Source organism: Taudactylus pleione, unplaced genomic scaffold, assembly GCF_031769625.1.
Source record: "Taudactylus pleione unplaced genomic scaffold, aTauple2 ptg000788l, whole genome shotgun sequence".
Taxonomy (NCBI): Eukaryota; Metazoa; Chordata; class Amphibia; order Anura; family Myobatrachidae; genus Taudactylus; species Taudactylus pleione.
Genome location: NW_028285190.1, coordinates 2,494,076 through 2,509,847, shown reverse-complemented (window position 1 = coordinate 2,509,847; position 15,772 = coordinate 2,494,076). Strand labels below are relative to the sequence as shown.

General features: G+C 46.3%; 1 protein-coding gene across 1 annotated transcript in view; it reads right to left on the bottom strand.

Moving 5' to 3' along the window:
• Positions 1–15,390, bottom strand: part of APBB1IP (amyloid beta precursor protein binding family B member 1 interacting protein) — a 137,486-nt gene extending 122,096 nt beyond the window's left edge. The window contains exon 1 of the mRNA XM_088457814.1: positions 15,322–15,390. The gene's annotated coding sequence lies outside the window, so the exon portion shown is untranslated. The remainder of the gene's footprint in view (positions 1–15,321) is intronic.
• Positions 15,391–15,772: the final 382 nt, after the last annotated feature.

The following is a 15,772-nucleotide window of genomic DNA, read 5'->3' as shown; positions in this document are numbered from 1 at the left end:
ATGTTATCAGGATTTGGGGGAAAATAATTCAACACAGAAGAGGTGGCTTTTTCGGTATTAGGCCCAGGCATGACAATGTCCTTCTTATCACTGGCAAGAACTGCTGCCACTGGCGGCTGACTTACTTTGACACAAACAACATCCTCCTCCTGAGTTTTATCAACTTTGTCCAACACATTCATCATCAACATCCTCATTAGCACCGCCTATACTTTTACTGCTATTTATCCTCACATTTGCAGGGGGTGCAGAAATGGTGGAAGGAGGCTTTTCTACCATTAAAAGTTTCAGAAATGTCAGACTCACACATAGAAGTGTCCTGCACTCATGGACACTTTTAAACTCTTCTCAGGGATCTGTGAAGTTTGTGAACACACAGTTTGTTCTTCAACCTTAGCAGGGCCACAACTAGGGGGGGGGCTAGAGGTGCACGTGCACCGGGTGCCGGAATGCAGGGGGTGAAAAAGGGCTGACTCACGGTGGCTTGGGGGCTGCAGATTCAGAAAACGGCCATCCAAAAATGGCCATCGCCAAGGAGGAGACAGATGCTAGAGGTCCTTACTGGACCTCTAGTGTCTGTCTCCTCCTTGGTGGTGGCCATTTATGGATGGCCATTTTCAGCAGATTCCATGCGGACTAGCTCTCCGCATGGACTCTGCTGAAAACGGCCATCCAAAAATGGCCGCCGCCAAGGAGGAGACAGACACTAGAGGTCCTATTGGACCTCTAGTGTCTGTTAGGCCAGCGCAAGTGCCGGGAAAAGATGCTGAAAGCTGCATCTTCTCCCGTGACACCCCCTGGCAATGAGCATAAACCCCCTGGCAATGAGCAGGTAACCACCTGGCAACGAGCAGGTAACCCCCTGGCAATGAGCATGTAACCCCATGGCAATGAGCATGTAACCCCATGGCAACGAGCATGAAACCCCCTGGCAATGAGCATGAAAACCCCTGGCAACGAGCATGAAACCCACTGGCAATGAGCATGAAATCCCGTGGCAACGAGCATAAACCCCATAGCAACGAGCATAAAACCCCCTGGCAACAAGCATAATCCCCATGGCAATGAGCATGAAACCCCCTGGCAACGAGCATGTCATTTTAAAGTAATTAGAAGCCTTACTGTGGGGCATAAAATGGTGTCGGGCAAATATGTAAGTGGCACTTTGGTAATAGGCATTACAGTGTGTGGCATAATGTGTAATGGGCATTATGGTGTGTGGAATAATGTAAGTCACTATACCAGGGACGTTTGACTAGTGCACTGCCTTATGGAGGAGCAAGGACAAAATCCAGGTATGGGAAGGGAGGGGGCGCAAAATTGCTGCCTTGCACCTGGTGACAGATATCCTAGTTTCGGCCCTGCCCAAGGCACCCACAGCCCCGAAACATGGAAGGTGAGGGTGCTCAGTAGCAGGGCCAGTGACCGTATTAGTACACTGGCCCTTGCTACAACAATCAGCTCCTGTCATTTTTCAAACATTTTTCAAATGTGACATGACAGGAGCTGATTGGTTGGGACTTTATCTTCACCCAATGCTTAGTAAATAGACCCCAAATCCTGTACTGTCAGGGGCAGGGTAGCTGTAACCTGGGACAAATCCTGTACTGTCAGGAGCAGGGTAACTATGTCCTGAGACAAATCCTGTACTGTCAGGAGCAGGGTAACTGTAACCTGAGACAAATCCTGTACTGTCAGGAGCAGGGTAACTGTAACCTGAGACAAATCCTGTACTGTCAGGAGCAGGGTAACTATGTCCTGAGACAAATCCTGTACTGTCAGGAGCAGGGTAACTGTAACCTGAGACAAATCCTGTACTGTCAGGAGCAGGGTAACTATGTCCTGAGACACATCCTGTACTGTCAGGGGCAGGGTAACTGTGTCCTGAGACACATCCTGTACTGTCAGGAGCAGGGTAACTGTGTCCTGAGACACATCCTGTACTGTCAGGAGCAGGGTAACTGTAACCTGAGACAAATCCTGTACTGTCAGGGGCAGGGTAACTGTGTCCTGAGACACATCCTGTACTGTCAGGGGCAGGGTAACTGTGTCCTGAGACACATCCTGTACTGTCAGGGGCAGGGTAACTGTGTCCTGAGACACATCCTGTACTGTCAGGGGCAGGGTAACTATGTCCTGAGACAAATCCTGTACTGTCAGGAGCAGGGTAACTATGTCCTGGGACAAATCCTGTACTGTCAGGAGCAGGGTAACTATGTCCTGGGACACATCCTGTAGTGTCAGGAGCAGGGAAACTGTGTCCTGAGACACATCCTGTAGTGTCAGGAGCAGGGTAACTATGTCCTGGGACACATCCTGTAGTGTCAGGAGCAGGGTAACTATGTCCTGGGACACATCCTGTAGTGTCAGGAGCAGGGTAACTATGTCCTGAGACAAATCCTGTACTGTCAGGAGCAGGGTAACTGTAACCTGAGACAAATCCTGTACTGTCAGGGGCAGGGTAACTGTGTCCAATGCACTGGGTCAGCAACAGTGTCACTCCCTCGGCCTTGCATCCTGGGCAACAGCATTGGCTGTATACTCCTATTTATAGCCCTGTATGTACCCATTAACTATATACCTGTTAACTATGTACCCATTAGAAGGGGCGCCAAAAGGAGAGGTGGGAATAAATTACATCAACATCTCTGGGTGCCTGGGCCAGCCAGTGAGATGTAAGCATGCCATAAAAATAGTTTGTTACTCCCCCATTATCTTCAGCATGGGGCACTGGTCAGGGCATTACGACACCCCCACACTTGGCCACTCTCTCATAGTATCAGTCTCCTGACGGCCCTTCCCATTAACTTGTTGTATATAGTAAACATATGAAATACACAGATTCTGTGGCTGGCTGATTTCAAGTGTCCATTTCACTTGGTTTTAATCAGCCACAGAACCTGTGTAATTCATATGTGTGCCGAATTAAAGGGATGATATGCCAAGTCTATATTTGTAAAATGTGAGTATTTTCTAAGGGGCATATTCAATTAGGTGTGGGATTTAAATATAACAATAAGGACAAATATCCCTGGTTACCTGTACAGGCTTGTATATTATTTTGTTGGTTCACAATGTTACAAAGTTACTAACAGGCATGATTTTTTTCACTAATGAATTTATCTAATTTAAAATGTATTAGCGAGTGGAGGCAGAATCATTTACAAATTCTGCACACAGCTCTTACTTCCTGTGAAGGGAAGTAACACAAATTAGGTACAGCAGTGTTCTAAAACTCACCATATTATACAACTAAACACTTATATAATAATAATACAATAGACACACAGCAATCACACACGGGTCTGCCGGGCAGACAATAGAAGATATCTGGAGCAGTTGGCATTTGTTTGCTGTGCTCTGCTTTTCTATAAACAGGAGGCGCATGGCTGTTGTGAACACAGGAAATGTGTAGTGTGGGTTTTGAAAGATAACAGGAGTACTGGTTTCTGTGGTTGAAAAGCAGAAATGCCAGCCAGGCTTCAAGATGTATTTCCTACATACACAACATGTAAGAGATGTAAATATCTGAATAAACTCACATAGTTTTTATCTCTATATAAACACAGTGAGCTCTGATGTCATTGCTTATAATTGGTGAGTTGCGATGGCATCATTTTAATGCTCTTCAGGAATTATTATGGATATTAGAATTACCTTATCTTCCAACATTGGTAAATTTGTAATCTGGGCATGGGGGCGTTGGCACGTCACAGTTGTCAAGGTCACGCCACTGGTTGGCTTTTTTAAACAAAAACACTGCTTCATTGCTGCATGCAATTGAGGCACCTGCAGGGAAAATGATTCTCAACTTCCCACCAATTGGGACATATGAAATCTAGATGGTTGGGCGGCATGGAATTACCATGTTTGCATGTACAGATTTACCCAATATGCATGTACTTATACAGTATATATGCGGATTGTCCAACAACACCGCAAACCGTTGTTTGTAAATTTATCAAGCGACAAAGAGCTCATCTTTCCGTTGCTTGTCACAAAAGCATAATGAATCAGCTTCTCTTGCCAGCACAGTTATAGAATAGACACTGGCACTGTGCCATGGGGCCCCTAGCCTGCCTGGGGACTAAGAGGGGCCCAGGACATTCTTGGAGGAAGAGGACTTTTCGGTAGACATAATATTTTTACTACATAATTTAACGAGTGGGCGTGACCACACCATACATGCCTAGTACCTCCCGGGATTCGCGGGAGGCTCACGATTTCTCGGGTAACCCCCAGCACCCCCGGAAAGGTAGGCACTTCTCCCGCATTCTGCCCACTTCCTAGTAAAGTGGGCAGAATGGAAAGAATTTCCGCGGCGATCGCGGATCCCCGTGTAGGGGGCGGGGCTTAATGACGCAATTCTTCATGAATCACGTCATTTAGCCCCGCCCCTATTTAGATTTCTGCCAATTTAAAGGTGGAGGGGGCGGGGCTTAATGACGCAAACCGTCACCGACAGCACCTAGGACCACAGTATGTCTTGGCAGCCATGTAGGTGGCCCCTGGCCCTGGGCACACTATTGAGTTGAAGTCTGCCTAGTATCTTGGCTGCGAACACAATGAGAAACAATACCCACTGAAATGGGGTCGTCTACAGTACTACGAATCTCTATGCCATGCCATGTCATGCCACACCACAGATAGCAGAGACCACTTGCCATGTGTTCCATTGCTATGGAAAGAATGGATGCCAAGGTAGGTGCTAGGTGTGGGCAATAAGCGCCCCCCAAGCTGCTGTAGACACAGTTTTGCTATTTGACCATGCTAAAACAGCTGGAAGGCCACTTATTGCCCACCCCTGCAGGCTAGGCTGACGTCTAAGAAGAAACAGTGCAGCTGTTTAAAAAAGAGGGATGTGCAGTTCCCCACAAAAATACAGAAAGAAAGAAATTTAGACTGACACCTGTTACCTAGTTAATTAAGATCTCAAATCCTCTCTTATATTAAAGAACATTTATTTATATACCCAATAAAACAAATCAAATGCACAAATAAGAGATTGCATATAAAAATAAGACACATAAATGCACAAATCTAATATTGGACTACAAATATAGCATCAAATACAAGAAAATACAATATTGCTGTACAGTAAAATTAGCCCGTGCACATGCTTAATTGAAATAGCAATAGGCAATTACCTTGCAATGCAGCAGTTCCTGGCTTAGATATCCCCAAGCTAATTGGGTTGGGCAGGGAGTGTGTGCCAGCTTTTGCGATAGTGTTGTCCGGGCAGAGATGCTCTATCAGAGCGATTTTTGTGGTCCTGAGTGTAATACTTGCCTACCCTCCCGATATGGTCGGGAGCCTCCCGAAAATCGGGTGCTGCTCCCGACCTCCTGGGAAGGCAGGCAATCCTCCCAGCTGCCACCCACCCCTCCTATCTACCCCCCACAATTACCTTTGAAACCCCCACAGCGTGTAATGTAATATCGGCATTGTGTAGCGGTGGTGGGGCCACAATGACGTGATTGTGTGGCCCCGCCCCACCCACAAATACTCGTAGTCTGGCCGGCCCCACCTCCTTGTGCTGGTCACGCCCCCTGTCATGCCGATCTGGCTGCTCCCTCCTGGAAGGGGCAGCCAGAAAGTCGGCAAGCCTGTATGATGCTGTCCCAGCAGAGATGCTATGTCACATCGGTATTTGCAGTCCCAGATGGAGTTGGCTTTGGCTTAGCCATGTGTAACAGCTGCTAAAAAACTGTGAGGTAGATGTATGAGGCGGCGTTATAGGGGTTTAGTGGTATCAGCGCACATTATGTGCACTGATACCGCTTCTCCCCCATGTAGTAATGTGGTGAAGTGTGTGCAATGACGCTATGCATCCCCATCATTATTGGCGCTCCTTTCCTCAAGATAGGGCGCCAATGTGCAGCCAACACTATCTCTGGGAATGCTGGGCTGCCTCCGGTGGCTAGTGCCTCCTCTGTGACAGGATCCGAATGCTGCAGGACAATGTAACACTGCAGCACCCGGCTCCTGTCACTGAGGCATTTTGGTCTCACCCACTTTGAGGATGACACCTGGTGCGGCCAGCACCCCCCCACACACACTCCCATAGTGATGCCACTGGTTAGAAGCTGATTGGTTGGTGCTCTGTCTCCATCATCCACTTTATCTCTCTTCAAGCTTTGACAAATCTTCCCCAAAGATCATTACTATTATAAAAAATAGATGTACGAAATTATGTGAAGCAAAGAATCACCAAGCAGATCTCATTGTGCCCACTTGTAATGATACAGGGCCTGATACAGCAAGGAATGCAGTTGCGTATACGCACGCAATCGGTCAATTAATTCGCACTGCACATGCGTATACATCGCAGCGCGCGTGCTAGACCTTGAGTCCAGAACTGCGTGCGCAGAGGCTATGCAGATGAACGACAGAGTGATTGACAGAAAGTGTAATTTGTGGGTGGCCGTGCGAACACAGGCATGCCAGTGCGTTTCACTTCCATTGCATGGGCGTGCATAAATTATCCACTGCGATACCAGACGCCTCCTGAGTACTCATAGCGTGCGCAGAAGTTAGCAATTCCTGAGTGAGGTCTGGGCTTCCTTAACTCTGCGCCTGGGTCCGATGTTACTCGATGTTACCGATGGTTTCTCTATGTTGCCCTAGTATGTGAGTAAGGGGAAGTGTGGCTTCTTATGTCAGGCTGCGTTCGCAATATGAATGCAAACATTGAAATAGCACCGCTAATATTAGCAATGCTGTTGCGTGCGTATAAGTAGAATAGCGATCCTTACTGAATCAGGCCAAGAGTCCTTTAAATAAAATAAAATAAAATAAATAAATAAAGGAGACTTACAGCCTAGTACCCCCCAGCCTGTTTGTTTTTGAAATCACACAAAAACATCAGCACCCACATCGTACTCCCTTGCACCACTATTGCTGATCTCTCAGTTTCCTCCTTACACTACTGCATACATTGAGCAAGAAGAACATTCAGTATTTAACCCTTCTGCTGCTAGCAGAACCTGCAACATCGCCCTTAGCTAGATTACAGTTTAACAAAAGAAAAAACTTCCTTGTTACAACTGCCAGGCGCACAGCGTGTACATTTCTGCAGGGTCACAGTGTCATTGGCTGCACAAGAGTGGTAATGAAAAATGTTCTATCAACAAGTGAGAAGGAGTATTAGGGAATTAGGCCCTCATTCAGAGCCGTTCGCTATTTGCGGTCGTTCGTTTAAAAACAAGGGGTGGCTATTCAAATGATCCGTACGCACATTGCAGTCTGTTCACACCTCTAAGTCTGAACGAACGAGCAAAACATACGCTCGTTTATTTGTTAAAAACGCCCCCTGGCCGCACGCATCCTACGTCATGTCCGCTATTTATTAGATTAATCGAGTACATCGACCAGCGTATGAACTGCTCGCTATTCTTGTGGTTGGTGTTTGCTACCACAAATTTGCGAGCAGTTCTGGCTCTAAAATAACCCAGTGACGTGGTCAATGACGCTGCTGTTTTAAATATACACACCCATAAAACGCCCGTTTTGACCTTTAAGCACGCCTGCGTTCGGATCTCCACTCCCCATTTTCAAGCACCTTCCCCTGTTACCACCCACATACGCCTCATTCTGTCACTCAAAATAGCAGGCACTCGCTATATAGCGTACAAACGATTTTCGGCCGCACTGATTGGTTCGCGCATGCGTACTAAAAAGCGTACGCATGCGCAGATGTGCAAACATCGCTCGGAACGAGCGTACTGCCGCTAACGAGCGGCTCTGAATGAGGGCCTTAGACAATTTTGAAGTCATTTCCTTTATTTTTTAATTACCAGCCGGTCCTGGAAAAATGGGCCAAATGTACAAGATCTACTGACTGTGAATTGCAATGAAAGACTTGGGGCTCTATTTACTACAATCCGCATTAAAATGCAGATTGTAGTGTGATATTACCGACTGAATTTGCATTGAGAATTCAGGCAATATCACGGGGATTTACTAAAAATACCTTGCAGGGACAGAGCTTGCGATAAAGCTCTGTCCCTGCGAATCCCCTCCGCAGCCTTATCACTATTTTTCAGAAAAAATACAGTGACAAGGTGCCCGCCATGCACTGACCGGCCGCCACTATCCCCCCTTGCGCAATTGCGACCCCCCCATGCCTCCCACCCCCTCTTAATTTCACTTACCTCCGAGTATCGGTGCTCCGGTGATGTCCTCCGTGGCTCCAGTCAGCTGGTCTCCCATCCTGCACTGTGACCCGGTCCGCCACGGAGGACATCACCGGAGCACCGATCTCCGGTCCCTGGATGCAGGTAAGTTTTTTTGCTTTTTTCTATTTTTTTTTTCTAGCAGTGATCAGCTTGTGGTCTGTTTAGACCACACAGCTGATCACTGGAGCCGGCTCCGGACTCTGCTCTGCCTGTTAGAACAGAGCAGGAGTCTTGTAACTGGGGGAGACCCTGGATAACGCCACCTCCAGGTGGTGTTATTATCACAGGGCTTCCCCCAGTATTTTTTCAAAATGTATTTTAAGTAACTTTGGCCAGATCACATTTCCCATTACAATTATGGGAAATGTGATCTGTTTATTAAAAATATGTGATAATTAGGAGTTGGAGTAGAATTTTACGAATTCTACTCCAATTACCCTTTAGTAAATATAGGTGATACTAAAATAATGTGAAAAGGGTGTGAAAACACACTTTTTCACTTTATTTTAGTAAAAATAATGTTAATAAATAGAGCCCTTGGAGAGATGTATCAAACCTTTAAGAGAGACAAAGTGGAGAAGTTGCCCAAAGCAATCGATCAGCTTCTGTCATTTTATAGCTTGTGCTAGATAAATGACAATTGTAAGCTGATAGGTTTTATTCTTACAGGGTTCTCCCATCAGGTGCAAATTAGTGATAGACATCGGAAGCCCGGCATTTGATGCAGGAACGGCGCAACGCACGTTCTATCCGGGAGGCAGCAAAAGTGTGTCAGGGCCATAAGGTGGCTGGCGCGGCTGCACAGTGCAGAATCCAGTAGCCGCTGCAACCTGGCCAGCTCTAGAAGAAATGAGCCCTCCTCCCACTAGCTGGCATCATTGGTATGAGCTAAGGGGGAGGGAGCAGAGGCAAGGAAGGAGCGGAGGGGGAGGGCAGTGGTGACAGTGCAGCACAGGACGCAGTGCTGAACTGGTACTGTGCTGGATGCCATGAATGAAACCTAACACCGGCCCTGATTTGTTGGTATAACCATCGATGGTTAAACTGTGTGCAGAAGCAGTCAGAGCTTCCTGCATGCACCTATTAGCAGAGCAGCAGACACCACTGCTGGAAAAAAAAGTCAGTCATCAGATGGGCATCAGCTGCATCCGATGGATGATAACAATGAAATACCTGCAATTTTGATGGAAATGTACTTCCATCGTATCAGGAACATCGATGGTTGCTAAACATCGTCTTCTGATGTCTATCTTTAGTGCAGATACTGATAAAGAACTAGTGCACTGACTCCCCAGGTTATCCACATGAGACACTGGAGGAGTAGGTAAGAGTGCAAATTTTTTTTTTAAGTAGTTGCTGGAGTACTGTAGGTGCCTGGTGGAAAGGGACAGGGGGACTTAGGCATACTCATTGTCAGTGTGTTTGTTTAATTTCTCACGCATGGCACAGTCACACGCTCCATACATGCCTACTCTCCCGAAAATCGCGGGGGGCTCAACCTCGGAAGAGTAGGCATATCTCCCACATCCCATCCACTTCCTAGTGAAGTGGGCAGGATGGGGAGATTTCACCGGGAATTTTCGGGTCCACGAGTAAGGGGCAGGGCAAATCACCTCATTTAGCCCCGCCCCCTTCACGCGGATCCGCGCATCGCGGCGTTTCCGTGGGGAGGAGATATATAATGTCAGCAAATATGACACTCACTGCAGTGTAGAAATGTGTATGACTAGAACCAAATTCCCTGTAAAATCCAATAGATCCAGACGTGCAGGAACAACAGGGGCCTTTCAACAGTGCCCCCAGAAAGTAATGGTAAAGAAATGGAATGTTTCCAGCGCTATCTTGAGATCTGTGTTGCAGATTTGTTTGGTCTTGTTCCCGGTGTATTCTGAGATATGTAAAACATAAAGAACTAATATCGTGTGATATCATTAACAGTGTTTTCTAATTGAATTGAAAAATTGTATTGTGTATTTTAAGAAATGTGTTCTTCAGACGAGTGATGAAGCATATATTACTGTTCTGTGTGGTAACCCAGCCATCGTCTGCACTCCAAAACAATTCTCACAAAGCAGACCTGTTCCTCCTAGTGCGTGAAAACAATTGTCAGTGTTGTTTGTATATAAAAAACAAATAAATTAGAGCAAAAAATGTGCATACTGTGTGTTCCTTCCAGTGTAAGCGACAGTGTGTGCAGTGATGTCCCACCCTTAATCTGCACCCTTAAACATTTTTCACAAAGACTTATTCCTCCTAATGTGTGATAACACATGCTAGTGTTGTTTGCATATAGAAAACAAAAAAAATCAGTGCAAAAAAAATTTGCATAGTGTGTATCCTTCAGTGTAAAAAGCAGCGATGTGTATGGTGGTGTCCCCCCCATCATCTGCACCCCAAAACAATTCTCACAAAGACCCGTCCCTCCTAGTGCATGAAACCAATTCCCACTGTTTGTGTAAATAACAGAAATGACTGCAAAAAATATATCATAGTCTGTTCTCCTTGCAGTGCAAGCAGCGTTGTGTGGTGGTACCCCCATCATCTGCACCCCAAAACAATTATAAAATAAAAAAATTTCTTGGCTGGTGGTCCATTTAGGTGGTCCAATTAAGCTTAATTTTGAAAACAATTTAGCAGTCATTTTGATACATGAATTTGATAATGAAAACACACAAGAGAAAAGATTATTTTGCTTATTTCTCCTAGATGTGAAATATTTCCTTAAAAGAAATCCTCATTAAACAGAATGCCTTCAAATGGCGAGTTTTCAGTGCTGAAACGCATTCACAGACAGTGACAAAGGTTGTTTCAAAAGTGCACCTGAAATCTCAACTGTATTTCACAATGTTAAAGAAGACATCATCTCTAATAATAAAGGGAACATTTACTGCCGAAAAACATAGAATGGCCAGCAAGCCATATATCACACGTAGTTGCAAGGAAAGGCACAGGTCATTCATGGCCTTCCTTTGCGAATGGTGGTCTTGCTACTGCTGTTTCATGTCCTAGAATGCCTATAGCAGAATCCGGGACCAAGCAAATCAAGGCACAAAAAGAAAACTAAGGTCAGGGCCGAAACTAGGATATCTGTCACCAGGTGCAAGGCAGCAATTTTGTGCCCCCTCCCTTCCCGTACCTGGATTTTGTCCTTGCTCCTCCATAAGGCAGTGCACTAGTCAAACGTCCCTGGTATAGTGACTTACATTATTCCACACACCATAATGCCCATTACACATTATGCCACACACTGTAATGCCTATTACCAAAGTGCCACTTACATATTTGCCCAACACCATTTTATGCCCCACAGTAAGGCTTCTAATTACTTTAAAATGACATGCTCGTTGCCAGGGGGTTTCATGCTCATTGCCATGGGGATTATGCTTGTTGCCAGGGGGTTTTATGCTCGTTGCTATGGGGTTTATGCTCGTTGCCACGGGATTTCATGCTCATTGCCAGTGGGTTTCATGCTCGTTGCCAGGGGTTTTCATGCTCATTGCCAGGGGGTTTCATGCTCGTTGCCATGGGGTTACATGCTCATTGCCATGGGGTTACATGCTCATTGCCAGGGGGTTACCTGCTCGTTGCCAGGGGGTTACCTGCTCATTGCCAGGGGGTTTATGCTCATTGCCAGGGGGTGTCACGGGAGAAGATGGAGCTTTCAGCATCTTTTCCCGGCACTTGCGCTGGCCTAACAGACACTAGAGGTCCAATAGGACCTCTAGTGTCTGTCTCCTCCTTGGCGGCGGCCATTTTTGGATGGCCGTTTTCAGCAGAGTCCATGCGGAGAGCTAGTCCGCATGGAATCTGCTGAAAATGGCCATCCAAAAATGGCCACCACCAAGGAGGAGACAGACACTAGAGGTCCAGTAAGGACCTCTAGCATCTGTCTCCTCCTTGGCGACGGCCATTTTTGGATGGCCGTTTTCTGAATCTGCAGCCCCCAAGCCACCGTGAGTCAGCCCTTTTTCACCCCCTGCATTCCGGCACCCGGTGCACGTGCACCTCTAGCCCCCCCCCTAGTTGCGGCCCTGCCTTGGGTCAGAGGGGGCCCCGGGCATCAGGGCGGGATGGGATCCGGAGGGATCCCAGCCCCGTCCAAAGGTGTGGCAGGGTCCATTTGGAGCAGTAAGCAGGGTGGCGGGCCAGCATTGGTCGTGATCCTGCCCCCCACCCACCGCAGTGGTCGTGGAGGTAGCAGTGGACTACCATCGCTGCTCCACATGCGTGATGGCGGCAGGTCTGAATCTACAAGTATTCAGAGCCCGCCAATCAGTACGCGCCCATTCGAACCTGGTGTGTACTGTGAGACAATCAGGGCTCGCAGGCCGGCAGCCAGCAGGGGATGGCCCTAGCTAGCCAATCGCAATTCCCTGCATCATCACCCCGTCCCCTGCTGCCGGCTTGTATTAGTTGGCATGAGGGAGTGCAGAGAAGTCCACTGGCCGGGAAGGAGCCATGAAGAGCTCCCGAAGACAGAAGAGCGAAGACGTTGCTGGAAGTCCCGGAGGGCGGCGACCAGTACAAAAGAGATTAAACAGGCCGTCACCCACCGGGTGAAGAGCAGAGGGCTGTCGTCTACCTGGAGTGGGGCCGGTGATGACATCAGAAGCCCTGGGACAGCAGTGGGTCATGCAAAAGAGCTAGCGACGGCCACTGCTGCCCAAGTGCAGGCTTCAGGAAGCCCAGAGGTGCGGAAAGGTGTTCCATCTCTGGTGAAGACCAAGCGCTAGGCCATGGACATTGGTAAATTCGGTGCTAGGCCATGGGCATTGGTAAGTCCGGCGCTAGGCTGTGGGCACTGTAAACTCGGCGTTAGGCTTTGGACATTGGTAAGTTCAGCGCTAGGCCGTGGGCACATTATACTCTGCGCTAGGCCGTGGACATTGGTAAGTTCGACACTAGGCTGTGGGCATGTTATACTCAGCACTGGGCCGTGGACATTGGTAAGTTCGGCGCTAGACCATGGACATTGGTAAATCCGGTGCTAGGCTGTGGGCACTGTAAACTCGGCGCTAGGCCGCGGACATTGGTAAGTTTGGCGATAGGCCGTGGGCACGTTATACTCGGCGCTAGGCTGAAGGCATTGGTAAAGTCGGCGCTAGACAGTGGTACTGTTTATTTGAAACAGAGGTCAGGCAGTCAGGCCCCCCTGAAAGGTAGGCTGTACTAGACCAGAGAATCCCATCAGTCAGGCCCCCATTAAAGGTAGGCTATGGATCGTATTTGGTTTTATATTGTATCTCATATTATCTACAACTGTTGCTGCATTGGTGGAGAATCTAAATGTAGAAGGATCGGAGCCATGGGGTTGGGTTGTTGTGGTTGTGTTCGTTTGCAGGTGCTGAGATCAGGACCACTCGCCCATCAAGGGAACAAGAGTATTCTCGGTGAGCATAATCCGTGTTTTCTGTGCTGTTTGTGTTATGTGCCATCCATTCCCCCTTCCCCTTTTGGGTGTTTTCGCACTGGTTGCTTCCTTGTGCTTGGCATGTAGATGAAACCAGTCTGAGGCCTAAAGTGCCAATGATGACCATCCACTGATCCCAGTGGAGGTCCCGTGAGTGGGACTGCCAGCCGTACTGTCCGCGTCCAACCAGAGTTCCAGGACTGTCGATAGGAGCATCATCGGCGGCCTGAAGGTGAGAGCCCAAGGGCCCAGGAGGTAATTGCCACGCCACAACTGCTAAGGACTAAGGACGGTCCAAGCGGCAGTACAGATTCCACTGTGGGAGACATCATGACGTCTCCCCCCAAACAGTGCAGCAGCCGGGAAGACAGAGTAGTGCCCGGGTTGCGGTAGAAGGCAAGTATGGTCTATACCACCCCCAGGGCATCCTGCCTCTGTGCAATGCACCTTCCTCCTTACACAGTTAGCCTGCTCCTGACAGTGCCCTGTTTTATGCCCTGTGTGATCACACGCTCATCAATACCCATTTATTGCTGCTCCGTAGATTGCTAACATTGTGTTAGAATGTTAAAGAGGATATTCTAGAAAACACACAGATTTCACATATAATCAATGCAACATATTTAGTTATATGATTCCTGTTAAGATATTTGTTTAATGTGAACTTGCATATTGGTGACAGTTCTCTTTTAACATATCTTCCCAAGGACCCCCATTCCACTAAATGTATTTATTTAGGTGCTTTCAAGGGGCCTGATTCAGCAGTGCATGCAAGTGCAGATTCATGATTATCGGGAATCTGCGCATGTGCAGGACCCATTCTGCGAATGTGCAGCATAGGTACTGCTAAGACGGTAGAGATGGTGATCCCAGCCTATGACCTCCGTTGCAGTGCTGGGATCGCAAATGCAGCAGGGGGTGTCATTCACCTCCTGCTGCATTTACATTATTGCAAGGATCGCAATTACGATCCTTGCTGAATCAGGGCCATAGGCTTTAAGTATGGAAGGACTAAAGATTAATCTAAAAGATTCTGAGGTGGGAATAAGGCAAAAAAAGAGCAAGTAACTGGGCATCTTGGTAAAACCATGTTGCACTGCAGGTGGGGCAGATATTAAATGTACAGTGAGAATTAGATTTGTGAAGGATGTGTCCAAACTGAAATATACATTGCAGTGTAAAAACTAATCTGTCCTGTATTTGTGGGCTACATGCAAAAGCAACCAGTAATTACACTGCATGCAAAATAAATGTATTTGTACCCCTTGCATTGTAACATGGTTTGTCCAGGTGCACGGTTACTTTACTCCCAACACAGAATCAGGTCCTACTGTATTTCTGTAAATACTACCTCTCTTGTTAAGGCACTTAACAAACATATTGCTTGTACTGTAAAGAACCCTTCCTAGTACATACTCTATAGTAAAACCAGCTTAATTTGAATTTCCAGAATTATCGCACAGGAAATAACATAATTTGGCTAACATAACCAATTAATCTACAGTGTATTGCACATGGGGAACATAAAATATATATATTTTACTTTTTATCCAATATAAATAAGCTTTCATTTGTATGCATATTTGCTCTGAAAGCTTAAGTATTAATAATGTAATATTCATTTATTATAATATTAAATTCATTAGTATAATAGTAAAGTATAGCTGGTAACAATATTTCCTATGTCCAATATTGACTTTATTGTTATTAAGTAGAAGAAAATAATACCCTTACCTTTGTTGTACTTTGTTTTTGCTTATATCAGGCACAACGTACAGTAACAGTGTATCACCTTGCACAAATGAAGTCTCAGTGTGACTTCCCCATTAGAGTTACACATATCCTCCACCTTAACAGGAAGTGTTACATCCGACCAATAGGAGGAGAAAAGGTCTCTTTGGTGAAATAAAATTCTCCATGCGTGGTATAAATGTGTATATATAATATATATATATATATGTGTGTGTATATATAAATATATACATATATATATACATGTGTGTATATATATATATATATATATATATATATATATATATAAATGTGCACTAAATATATATATATTTAACTAATGTGAGACACAAGATAAAAGCAGCAAACACGGTAACAAAGCAAAAAAATAATAAAATAAAACAGTGCAATCTGATCAACAGTTCATTAATGTAATTTGCTTGGTTCATATCGG